The sequence below is a fragment of the Panthera leo genome, chromosome C2, assembly GCF_018350215.1.
Source record: "Panthera leo isolate Ple1 chromosome C2, P.leo_Ple1_pat1.1, whole genome shotgun sequence".
NCBI classification, from domain to species: Eukaryota; Metazoa; Chordata; class Mammalia; order Carnivora; family Felidae; genus Panthera; species Panthera leo.
The window spans coordinates 149549265-149562951 of NC_056687.1; the positions used below are offsets into that span (position 1 = coordinate 149549265).

At 41.1% G+C, this 13687-nt stretch overlaps 1 protein-coding gene across 3 annotated transcripts in view; it reads right to left on the reverse strand.

The window, feature by feature from the left end:
- CTNNB1 (catenin beta 1) overlaps window positions 1-5963 on the reverse strand; it is a 41155-nt gene extending 35192 nt beyond the window's left edge. For all 3 annotated transcript variants that reach the window (XM_042954428.1, XM_042954427.1, XM_042954426.1), the window contains exon 1: window positions 5762-5963. The gene's annotated coding sequence lies outside the window, so the exon portion shown is untranslated. The remainder of the gene's footprint in view (window positions 1-5761) is intronic.
- Between the last annotated feature and the right edge of the window lie 7724 nt (window positions 5964-13687).

Sequence of the window (13687 nt, forward strand, 5' to 3'; positions counted from 1 at the left end):
TGACAGCTCAGAGTCTGGAGCCTGCTTTGGATTCTGTGTCTCCCTCTCTCTCTGCTCCTCCCCCACTCATGCTCTGTCTCTATCTGTCAAAAATAAATAAACATTAAAAAAATTAAATTTTTTAAAAAAAGTGTAGACTTCAGATAAAAACCAGGAGAACATGATTTAAAGGCATTAATAAAATTTTAGGCTGACATGATTATGCACATGCAGTCACAGTATCTCCAGCATTTTTAATACCTTCACAGATTAAGTTTTGAGATCTCTTTTAAAAATACTTTAAAAAGCTATAATTAAGATGATCAAGTTGTTATTTTTCCTTTTCCTTGACCCAAACCATCTTATAATTCCTAAACTTAATTGAGTCTTCCAGATTTCACAATCACATGAAAATGTTAAGTTCCTGTGTATAATCAATTGATAGAAGGCATTTTCCAAGTGCCAAAACAGAACCCTAATAGTTTAACAATCTATTTCCTAAGTTATACAAACCCACAGATTCATATTATCTTCATTTTAGAATCATTAAAAACTGTACTCTAAATGGAAGTACTGCAGATGTTACAAACTAGCAGTATCCTGCTAATAGGTGTATTTTATTTGTCCTGAACAGTGTCTTTAAACATGAATTTCATTCACCAACATGTGCAAATCAAAGGATACACATTAATCTGATCTTTCTTCTCTCAGAAAAAAACAATCAGATGATACCAACACAATGGCTGGAACCGAAGACTGGCTGCTTAGATGGAACTTGTACTCTCCAATTTCTTGCAGTCCACGGTCTCAGACACCCCATGCTGTCTGGTCCTAGAAACACTGAGAGGCCATTCCCACTATAACAGAAGACCAAACCTATATGGCTTTTGAAAGCAATCTTACTTTAGTCACTTATCTTGAATGCCAACATGTTGTAGGTCAGCCAATTTCAAGAGATAAATTAAGTCCCTAATAGGTAGACTTTTTCAGTAAACTGTATGTACATGATTTTTAAAGGAACTTTCAAATCTACTCTCATCTCTTATAAAAATCTTGGAAAATTGGGACAGAAGCTATTTGACCTTAGAGATAATAAATGCTGCAAATACTAAGAAGTAACTTGGACATCAATAAATGCTGCAAATACTAAGAAGTAACTTGGACATCTAATTCCAAAAATGATTCTTTATGAAGGAATACAATCCATTCTGGAATAACCACTTACATAAAACAATTGAGGCATTCTTGCCGTGCTTAAAGAAAAAAAAAAACTCCTAACTATAATACATTTCCCAAACAGTCAAAAAATCATTAACGTTTCCACATTATGCTGAATTCCAAGAGCAAAAATACTGTCATTTCCCTTCCCTACGTCAACTTTTCAATTTCATTTCAACCACCCATTATGAAAAAGACATCTAAAATTTTTTCTAAACCGATGAGTTTTCCGTAAAATTAACATCTGACTTCCAAAAGGTAATTGAGAATACACTTTATTCTTGTTACTAATAATCCTATTTGAAACAAGTATATTCATAAAAAAAAGTGTTACTAACAGAAACATAAGAACTTTAATACAGGAGCATGGAGAAAGGTTTTTACTGAAAAACTTAAAGGGCAAAAAATTAGTGTATCACCACCCACAACTCTACACAATGAGAGCCTATAGTAACTATGGTCCAGAGTTCACATACACTGACTCAGCTAGCTTTGTTTTTATCTAGATCCTAACACAGACATATTCCTTAATAATATAAGTGAGTTGAGCACTTACTCATGTTTTATCATGTAATGGATTTAGACAAATTGAGTGATTCAATTAACTTTTGCTGACCATTTTAGTTTCTGTAACTCATTAAGATGGCTAAACACCTGATCTTTTACCCCCAAATTATCAGTTTTTGGTTTTACCATTACGATATACTTAACCTACTTAAAGTGACTTAAATACGTGATCCCTATTTTAACTTTGATCTTTCTCCTATAAATATTGGTTGAAATGACATTTTCTCAAGCCAGTCTTTTAATCAGAAATATTAATATGAATAAATTATTCTAGAATTCAAAAGGTTTCCCGATTGATGCTTTCTCATCAGAATTATCCAAAAATAGATTCCATACAAACTTGCTGGGGGTAAAAAAAAAAAAAAGAAAAGAAAAAAAATCAGAAGCATTACATTATATCCACTGGAGGGCACTCAACATGACCAAAGTATGCAATGAAAACATGCCCTAACACTACTCTCACTCTGCTGCAGCATCAGGTTTGAGGGAGACTCTGGGGGTGGGAATGTCTCTTAAGAGATGTCCACAATTAAATTTTAAAAAGGCAGTTAAACTCTAAAACAGGGTTCCTAATTTAACTTACTTTTCTCTGTTAAGAGCATCTTTTTCTTCAGAGAAAGTAGGTTTTATACATACTTTTAAGGACAGCAGGGTTCAAGCCTCAACAGATGGGTCTAGGTTTCCAATTGAGTCAAGCTCAGTCTTGCATGAAACACAAAAGCAGCATTCTTAAGTCAACAGAAGAAATAACCTTCTCCTGAGTTTAAATGATGAAAAGCCATTGAGTTAATTCCTACTCATTTTCAAGCAACATAAATCACACATTTTCCCTTTGTGGAACCTGAGAAGTATATACTTATTTTAGCCTATTAGCCAGTTATCTAATCACACAATTAGAACAGCATCACATTAACAATGGTCTGTTGAAAAATGAGAACTGATTCTGCAAATCAGTATCCTCTATATTAGGGTACTGGAGGCAGTAGCTACATGCTCTGGAATCCTCAGAAGCAGTCCCTAGTCTTTGTTTACTATTTACTTTTATGGTATAAAAATGTTTTCAGTCAAGCTATTTCAACAGAAGAGATCACATTCCCAACAAAAAGAGAGTTACAAGAAAACAAAGTTAATACAACTCATGTTTTCAAAAACAATGTCACAAGTCTATATGCACTACACAACAGTTGCGGGTACTGAAAAAGTGTGTCCTACTCTAAAAGGCATTCACCCCTTCCCTCCTGGGTTAGCGATCAAGCACACTTCCCACCAAGCTCTAAGTACAAACTTAAAATTCACCACCTACTCATCTGCAATTCCTGATTATCAGCAACTAGTAAACCATGAAAGAGAAACAAAATCTTGTTGTAACTGAACAGATACATTCTTTCATTTCAATAACACAAAAGTTTCACTTGGCTAAATATACTTAGTCCATTTCTGGAGTTTTAATTTCACCGCTTGTTAAAACTATAAAAAAGATACTCAAACTTCTGAATTACCCACCTCCCCAGTTTCAATATTTACGCTCTTCTTCCCACCCTCCAAACAATAAAGACGGGTATCTGCAGACAGTTTTCCTAAGTGCTACACCTTCAAATACCCTTAGAGAAATTGGCCTACTTCATTCATGTCTTCCCTTCCCTTTGGGAAGTATCTCTCTGAAAACAAGCACACAAGACTTTATTTATATGAAGAATTTTTACTCTAGGCCTGACTAGTAATAATAGGAAGCTCAATTCAGTTTGAGAAGTGTAATACTTACTCTACACTCTACATAATACTCTTGGCAAAGACAGTAGTCAGATAACAACAATTGGTTCAAAAAAAGAAAACTTTTGAATGCTTCTTGACACTTGCACAGTGGTAAAAAACAGTGGTTTTACTTTTTCATTAACCACCTTATTCTTAAAACTTCATTTTCCCTGGAAACTCTTTAAAACGACTGTTCCCCAACCTCTGGGAGAAGAATCTCAAGCCTAGGGCTCCACAAGGACTCTAAGTTGCATGCTATACTAAACTTCCTAGTGCATTTCATTTCCCCCTCAAGGACTTCAGACTTGAATAGTCTCAGCATTCCTTTAATCCTACAGAACAGTCTTCTGCAAGTTTTTCAAGTTACTGTTGCAATCACTTTAGGGCCTTGTCCTTGTACATGGCCTTCAGAACAAAGACTAGGTCAAAGTAATGAATACTGGTGCAAATTGAGCAAATTTTGTGAAATGATATTCTCAAGTAACCATAATGGTACTTTTTTTTTAAATCCAGAGATTTCTGTGGGTTTAACTGCGAATGTAAAATAAATACTGCAGCAGCCTGTTTAGAGCCAAAACAAAGCCTCCAAAGTAGTTTAGGTCACTAATCTAAGCGGGATACTTAACAGTAGCATTATGTAAATACATTTCAAGGCATGTCGACTATTTGGTAGGACGAAGACAAGTTCACATGAAGAATATCTGAAGGTACTGAATGTTCAGCAACTCACAGTAATGAAATGGCTTCCTAAATTCCACACAGAATGCTTTATAACTCCAACGATCTGAGAAACAGCAGCCTAGACTTTATCAAAGGATAGCCGTCTCTTCAAGTTGATGTCTAGTCTAAGCCACCACTATTCACGACACAAAGCTCTCATTTCACTAAAACCACTCCTCGATTTCCTTTTGCCGACCTCTGCATACCAGCAGGCCAGTCTCTCTTCATTCACCACTCACAAACTCAGGGGGGAGGGGAGACCACAGATGTCTGGAAGATACAAAGTATGGAGACAATGCTCCCTCCGAAAGGGAACAGAAAACCAAGGCAACAACTACACCCAACTGCCAAAGCTTTCAAGTTTCGCGGATTCAGAAGCTGGCTTCGACAACTTCGAGAAAGTCTCTGTTCAAAATCCTCTCCCGAGACAAAACACTGAAAGCAGTTGCAACACTCTGAATTTCATTTGGCCAATTTTGTAGCGAGGGAAAAATTCCCTCCGCTGAAAAGAAAACGTGCTCCAAAAATCACGTTTAGCTGCCATAAAAGTATTTGAACACATCATTTCTACCAAGATCCTCCTCCAAGCAGTCAGAAGCTGAATCCCGCGGCTCGCTTGATAAGAAACGGTAAAAGCCAGTCGCCCTGGCCCCCGCCCCTATTTTTACAAGGGTCTCACACCCACCGCCGTAAATCCAAGACCCTCAGCACATTGCACGCCGTTTCCACTCACCTGCACGGTACAAGAAAATGTAGGTGCAGGACATGGGTTTATTTGTGCAAGCCCTACTGACGCATCGCACCGCCTGCACTAGTAGGTTGGTTCCTCTAAGGTTTAAAGTTGCTCGGATCTAAACAAGAACCAGTGCCAAACTCACAGAAGCAGGGCATTAAAAAAAAAAAAAAAAAAAAAAATACTAACAATTCTCTTTAAGGATCCTCTTAATTCGTTCTCGAGAAACGGAAAGAGGGAATCTGAACAGAAAGTCTCCTGGCCCTATCGGCCCGGCAGATGGGACCCAGGGTGGCGTCCCAGGCCCAGCACCCGTACCCCAACTCCCCGCTGGGGCTGGGAAGGCGGAGCACCCCCACCCTCCGTCCCCACCCCGCCCCCCACCCCGGCCCGGAGCATCCCGAGGCGCAGGGTCCCTCCCCCAAACTCGGCCGCGGCCGGAGCCCCGGACGGAAACCACAGCCTCCCCCCCGCCCGCCCCCGCCGGCCATCGAGCTCCCGGACGCGCCCTCGCGTCGCCCCCTCCCCTCCAGCGGCGCCCCGGGGGCCCCCCGAGGAGCAGCGCTACCGGAACCCGGGCCCGGCCGCCGCCCTCCGCCCCCCGGGCGCGGCCCGCCCCCGCCGCCTCCTCGGCGCCCCCAGCCCGCGCCCCCCGCTCCCCACCCCGGGCCTCCGCGCCGCGCCGGGCCCGGTTCCCAGCCGCCGCCGGGACCGCGCGCCCGCGACGAAGTTTGGCTCCGAAGACGGAGCGGGAGCAGCCCCGGAAGGGTAAGGAAAGGAGCGCCCAAGCACCTCAGGGGAACAGGCTCCTCCCGCCGCTGGAGTCCGACCGTCCTCGGCCTGCTGTTGCGGCTCGGCGGGGACCGGAGCTGCTCCTCGGACCTTCCTCCGTCTCCGCCTCCCCTCGCTCTCCGTTCCTAGGGCCGGGCTAGCGCGGCTGCCACAGACCGAGAGGCTTAAAATGGCGCCGCACAAGGAGCTCTTATAAGTCGCGCAGTGGCCGCTGTATCCTGCCGCCACCGGCGCAGCGCGGAGCGTTCCGCCGCGCGAGGACAAGGGGCGGGGCGCGAGAGAGCGGCGGAAAGTAGTCCCCGCGCCGCCCGGCGCCCGCCGTCGTCCGACCGCCCGGGGCCGGGGCGGGGCGCCCGCGCACTCCCCGGCCGCTCCCCGGAGAGGGACCCGAGGCTGGCCCGCGGTGCGGGCCTGGGGGGCGGCTCGCTAGGGCGCTGTGGTCCGAGGCGGGGAGGCCCGGGGATGGAGGGAGGGCGGCACCCGGAGCCTCTACCGTCCGGAGCCCGGCGCCCCCGCCCCCGCTCGGGCCCCGACCGGGAGAGCCGACGCGGGCTTGCCGCAAGCTTCCCGCTGCCCGCGGAAGGCGGCCTCTGGGCTCCGGCCCTCGGGGGGGGGTGGGGGGCGGGTGGCGGCGCGGGCCCTGAGGTCGCGGCCCGCCAGCTCCCGGAGCTGCCGGCCGCCGCCGCAGCCGCCCCGCTGTCGAGTCGAGGAACTCCAGCGGTTTAGGGCTTCCGTGGTCTTTGCGGTCTGGGCCTCATTCTCCCCGCAGGACTCGGCTCGTCTGCGAGCCGCACATCGCCCCAAAGCCCCCCCCCCCCCCCCCCACTGTCCGGGTCGCGGATCCCGCGTCCCGACCGGTTGCTCAGCCTGAATTTGGAAGTGAAACACCGGGCCGGGCCGCCTGCGATCCCTCCTCCCGAAGGCTGTGAACTCAGGATGGGCGCCCAGTCCGCAATTCAACAAGTCTTTAGGAGTAAGCGCTGTGAACAAATGACTGATGGAAATGGATTAGCTCTAGAACCCTGTCAATTAGGTTAATTCTGATGGATTCCATTTTTATCTGGTTCCACAGTACTACTATCGATAGATTTATTTGTGAGCATGTTTCTTTGGAGGAAATACATTTCTAAGGTATTACTTTTTTGAGAAATCAAGTAATGTTTATGGAAGGAGTAATCAATTAGGCAGCTTGTGATTTTTGAAAACTAATTTTCGATTCCTCAAAAACATTTTCTAATTCGTATCAGCAGGCTAAAATTGGGTCGTCCTTTCCCTTGGAAATGTCTCGATTGTCACCCAGCAAGATAGGCATTTGTTTATCAAAGCTGAAACAATCATGATTGATTCAGTTTCTCTGGTCTATTATTTTATGCTTATTTTTCCTCCAAAACAATGGAGAGTGCAAAAAGCAACAGTGAAAGTTGTCTTGGGTCTTTTACCCCTGTAATTAATGAATGCAAACAATAGGTCTTTATACATAGGTATGGGCAGGAAACCTACTTATTCACTCATGGAGTAGGATATGTAGTTTTAGGCAAGCTAATGCTCAGGGCCAACATGTTCTTTAAATAATTCTTTTTTCCCCCCCGTCTTAAAGGTATTTTACTACATACAGCGGTAACGTTTAACTGCTATGACCATACCAGTGGAAAAAGTACACACACTGAGACGATGTTCGGTGAGATCCATTGTCTAGAATTACTTTCTCATTTTTATCTGCGCAAGTAATTCTATAGAATTAAATATAGCCGATGGTGGTGATTAACTCGGCCAGTCAGAATTCGAACAAATTAAACTAAAAAAGGTATTTCATCAAAGCAGTGTTTCTCATGTAAACTCAGAGTGTAAATAGCGTTTCCAGGCACTGACCCCCAATTTTAATCCTCATAAAAACTATTAAAGAATATACAGTTGATTCGATTAGAGTCATACATTTAAAATCAGATGACTGATTAATCAATATTTGAGCAATTTTTCATGGATGTTTCCTTTTTGTATATTCCCTGTGGAGGGGGACTGGTTTTGTTTTGTTTTTTTCCTCAATAAGGCATTCTGTTAAAACTGGTTTAGAGATATTTGCACCATTAGAACCTCTAAAGGATAAAAACTCTTCTATGTTTGTATTTCTTTATTCAGATACAAAAATAATTGAAACATTTTCTATAATTTAGATATCTTAATCCAAATTTGGAATTAAGATTTTTAAATCCCTGCTAATATTTTAGGTAAACACCATGTCATTAAAGGAAATGTAAAATTTGCAACAATGCAGTAAACTGTGTTTCCTATCAAATTTAAGTGTACTGAAGAATTACTGTGTGACTAGCATTTAAAAATATTAGTTGAATTTAACAGATTGCTCAGAATTTTTATTTTCTTCTCTCAAAAAACAGAAATTGTTCCACTTGTCTCACCAAACATATGAGATGAATAACTTCTCTGCAATAAAGACAAATGCTACCATTAAACCAATAAGAAATACAAGCATCAAAATACCTGATGAGTTGGTGAGATAAGTGCTTTTGTAAAAATGATTTTTCAAAATGGGCCTTGGGCAATATGTTTCATAAAAAAACATTTGGTTATCTTTTTACACCTTCTTCTAGAGCCAGCCATTTGGGTTTGACATGAATTAATCCATTTTAATGCAAAAGACTGCATTAAACAGAAAAAAAAAAAAAAAAAAAGCTGCAAAAGACAAATGGTTCCAAATTTCAGGCTCTGTGCCTAGAAACCAAGTGTCTCCAGCTGGTTTAACAGAGGAAGTATTACTTGTCATGATATTAGACCATTGGCACATCAAGCGGTGATTACATGGATTCTGAATGGAAAGCATCCCTTCACTAAAACACATGATTCTGAATCACCTTAGGCAAAGAAAGAAATTCCCCGCGTGTTTGTGCACTTCCAACAGAAACATTAATCAAGGCAGCACTGTAAAGAAGGCCCATTCACTTTTTGGATAGTTAACTATCAAATCCATTAATTAAACATTTATTGAGCACTATGACAATGAGTTTCCTTTAGAGAGAGGGAAATGAGTGGTCGGCTTCTTTTGATTAGGTCCCTTAAATTAATGTATAATTATAGCTGTTAATCAGTCCTACTTACAAGTAAGCAGAAACCGTAGAAAATAAGAACTGTGTAACGAGGGTGTGGTCTCCTCTGGACTCTATATCCGAACCTCCTTGAGAAGAAACCTCTCCCAGCAGAAAGGTAAGACTAAATAATATTCCCTGCATTTATAAACAGTCCCAATTCTCTAAGAAGGTGTGTTAAAAATATTTCTTTCTGAACAACGTGAAAACGTTGGGCAATAATCAGATCAGGTTTTCATTTAGCAGCTCATCAAGTGCGCTATTTATGGATTGGGACTTTTGATTCGCAATACATCATCTCAGGGTTCAGTGTTATCTTTTGATTTCTTTCCAGCTGAACAGGCTAAGTAGTTGTAAATACCTCTTGTCAGGCTACATGGTTGGCTATTCTCGCACACAGAAGTAATCTAGGAACCCACTGGGCAAATTCGGCGGAGAGCCACCGTGGAAAGCTTGCATCTGGTGCGCTGCGGGATGAGGGAGGGGGCTGTGAAGGTGGTGGGAGGCGGTGGCCATGGTGGTGGCCGTGGCAGCAGCAGTGGTAGCTACGATCATGGCGGCTTCAGTGATGCCAGGAACACGGTTCCTGCTTGGAGTTAGCGTTCTCGAGGCCTTCCTTGGTTTGACACAACAGTCCTTGCCATACTAAGGAAGTACATACATTTAATGGCTACCATAGAAAGTGTGAAGGAAAAGCAATGGAGATATCATCCGTGATATTCAAAGAACACAAAGGTGTATGTTTCTAAGAATTAAGACAAATACCTACCGCTGCGCTGCAAAGAAATCACGCTTTGGAGACATACCCCCCCCCCCCCAACATAGACAGACACAGACACACACACACACACACACACACACACACACACACTTCTGTATTAAAAATTTCAAAACGGTTGCAGATATTTCATTCACAAGAAGGTTAAAGGCGTTTCCCATCGCAAGAAGGATTAACTTACCAGAGGATTCTGGGACTGCAGATGTATACTGCGGCAAAATCCTAAATTCATCGAAAAAAATCATTTCTGGACTCCAGCTGCTAAAAATAATAGAATTATAGTAAATCATGGATAAGATTAAAATAAGCCATTTTCACATTCCAAAGTGTTCAGGAAAAAATGATTCTTTTCTTTTAACTCATTTCTTAAACAATGCAAATTTTAAAGTAGCTTTTCTTTCCAGAGCACGCAGCGCCATGAAATCGATAATTTTTGATCTTTCGGTTAGTAGGCAACATGGTGAGCTATTGCAGGGACTGCAGGCAGCAGACATGTTCTTGTCAGCTAAAAATTTTCATATTGTTTTTGAATCCATTGAGATTTGTAGATGTGATATCACCGTTTTTTTTTTTTGTTTTAGCCTGCACTGGGCTATTGGGGACGCAAACTCTCAGTTTATCGACACATACGTGTCTATTGCTTTATATATATTAAAAACAGGGAGTCTTACTGGATCTTAAACAAAAAATTATGTAAAAGGAGTGGCTGGTGTGATTATAATCCCATCATGCAGGGTCCACGGTTCCCATTTAGTGAAATTTCGCAGAGGGCAACTTCTTAAGAACATCCCTGCTGTGCAGAGTGAAAAGCATGAACAAACCAAAGACAGAATTCATCTGTGTTTATATTTTACAAACAATGAAAAACCTACTCTTTGTATGCCTCTTTTCCCCCACCTTATTATTTCATGAAAACTGCAGCATTTTCCCCGCCCCCATCCAAACACTCACCACCCCAGCACTGCAGTGTTCCGTCCCTCTTTTGCTTCTCCTTCGTCTTCTTTTTCGCTTTCACAAATTCTGCACGCGCCATCTTTGTGTGGGGTGATTCTTTGCTAATTTCAGTTACCCATTCTCTTACAAATCGGTTCAGAAATAGAAAATTATAGTGCGCTTTGGGGCTTAATTTGCCTAAATTTCTTTCAGTCTTTCCTTCTGACATAGAAAAATGGAAACGACAGGGGGGGAAGCCAAAAAGAGAGATATTTCTATTATTTCCATAACCTGTTGTATACAGTGGTGATAAAAAATATTATTAACATAATAGCAACAGCTGCAGCCTAAATAGAAGCTATGAGATAATTAATGTGCTACAACAAATTAATTTGCTGCAGGTGCCTCTGCTGTGAACTGAGTAACCCATGCCATATAAAGTCTAAATACAATTATGATTCCCCCCACACACTAAAGCAAAAGACAGAGCAAAATGTCTTGTTCAGTAAATATTTTGCATGCCTATTGTAAAAAATAAAATCCTCTCCAGCCTCTTCCCCCCCTGTCCCCCATCAAGCCATCTCAGATGGTTTAGTCATCAGTGGATAAGTGTGGAGTTGGATCGGGTGTGTACGTGTATTAGTGTCTATGTACAGAGATGGAGGTTTTATGCTGTGTCTTAGTTGGAAAACGTATGGACCGGCTATACATTTCTTTTTAAGAATTAGAGATCGTTTATAATATTTAAGAGCCCTATTGGTTTTAAAACAAAAATTAGATGGATTAATGTGTATAGCCAGAAGAAAAATAACTGTGTTGAGGAGTTGCCCATCCGAATTAATCTTTCTAAAAAATCATATATCTTTTAAAAGAGAGAAATGTGTTTGTAGTAGTGTAACACTCTTCACTGATGCAAAAGAGACCCTTTTTTTTCCCTCTCACTTGCTGTCAAGTTGAACATTTATGGAGAATGGTGGCAGATTATATCACAAGTATATGCCAGAAATACACTGCATCGGGGCAGCTCGGACAGGGGCCTGGAGAAGGTCACAATGCCAGAAGCAAATGTCCATTTTCTGTTTTGCACCACTCAGCAAAAAATAACTTTGGGCCTCGAAAAGTGGAGGAACAGAGAGATTGATTTTTTTTTTTTTTTAACTACCTGACTAAAAAAATTCTCTTTGAGTAAGGCTATAGTCCTTTCTGACTTTTCTTCCAGTTATGCCACTGAATAAAATGACATTCTTGTTTTCACTGTAGCCTCGGTTCGTTGTTTGTTAAAAGTATACATTTTATCGTGGTCTAAATACCCAAGGTTATTGGTTATTAAAATGTATTGTGTTAAATTTCAATTCTAAATCCTATTACAAATGAGATTATTTCTTAAATATCGCATAGCATTCTACAGCATTTTGATTTAACCTTGCAGACATTTTAGTTCTAGGATAAGATACGAAATTATTCTAACAGAACACTGTTTCAGCTGTACCCAGAAGGGACTGTACACATGCACAAGTTTTCTTCAAAATGGATTTTATTTCCTATATTTCTTTCGGGTGGACAAGTGGTACTTGTCACTAACATCTGATGCAGAGGTACCGCACATTTGTCATACCATTTCTCATGCGGTGACGGACGTGCGTTTTACTCCATCTTTCTTTTGTTTATACCAAGGCTTCATTCTTCATAATCCATCTTCAAATCTGCTCGTATTTTGAATTTACAATTGGAGAATTTGAGTTGGTAGGGGGAAAGAAAAAGAAACAAAGACCATTGGTCCTCTTTAAAAATGAGGAGCAGGAAATGGCCAATTTCTTGGTACAAATGAGAAAAGTCGACAAGTGTGTAATGTATACATCTCCTCCAGGATTTTCCAGTTATTTTGATGTCAGCTGACTGTGTCGTTCACACAAATGTAACTCTCTGAAATCATGTAGTTCTATAAAATCGTCATCTTGAAATCAATTAGGGAAAAGGAAAAAAAATGCTTTAATTTCTGTTGCTTCAACCAGTTGTCCATTCAAAATATTTTTCTTTCCACTATAAGTTGTATTCAAATCTAAGCCATAAGAAACCAAGATAGTAAATGTCTAACACACATATTTCTCTTTCCTATTCATGTTCATTTTTCACAGCATAATAATCCCTGGTCTTCCAGCCCTTCCTCACAGGACTCTTAGTTTTTGGAACCCGTATTCTTAGATTGCAGTGCAAGTGAGACTCTGCAGGTTCAGAACAATAAAAAAATGGTTGTTGCTGAAAGCCAACTCGTTTTGGGGTATTTTGTTACATAGGAAAAGCTAACTAATATAGCTAAGATTCGGTTTTTGACTTGTTTTTACCCATCAGTAATTGATCATCAGTATTGATTAACTAGCGTGATCCTGAGCTGATTGTCTTCTAAAACAAACATTTTGAAAGATTTTGCATTGTGTAGTCTTCTTAGTAAAATAATTTAGAGTATGCACCCTCTAGATGTGTATTTATTTAAATTATACATATGTACTGCTCTCAATGCTTGCATGAAATATCAGTGAAACTTGGCTTCTTTTTTTTTTTTTTTTAAGAAAGAAAGTAAATATAGAAGTTGAAGTATTTTATTTTTTCATCCCAATGGGTCCTCATGTGCACCTTCTGGGTTATATTCATCCACTCAGGACCAGTCATTAAAAGTCTGAAATCTTTCCCATAATCGGCTTTAAAGCATTATTTCACCCCACTTGAATGGGTGCAATTCATTTTTGAAAACTAAACTCAGAGCTTTATTTATTATAGTTGCTGATGATTGCAGAGTCCTTTAGGGAATTACTCATTGATCTTTTCTATTAACTGACTTTAAATAAACCCTCTTTGGTAAAAACTGCCATTCATGTTTCTAGCACAAGTACCGGGAATATATACTGGTTGACGGAATCTCTTGCATCACCCTTTTCTCTTGATACTTAACTCTTTTGTGTGCGCGTCTCCTGTATCTTTCCATTCTTTAACTCTTGTTTTAACAAGGTGTTAACCTTTGCAACAAAGAGGATGAGGATGCCTTTTCCATGTCCAAAGATCCTGATGTAGCTCACATGATAATAGCTGTACTTTTAGTATGTGTTGATTGAGACTCTGCAC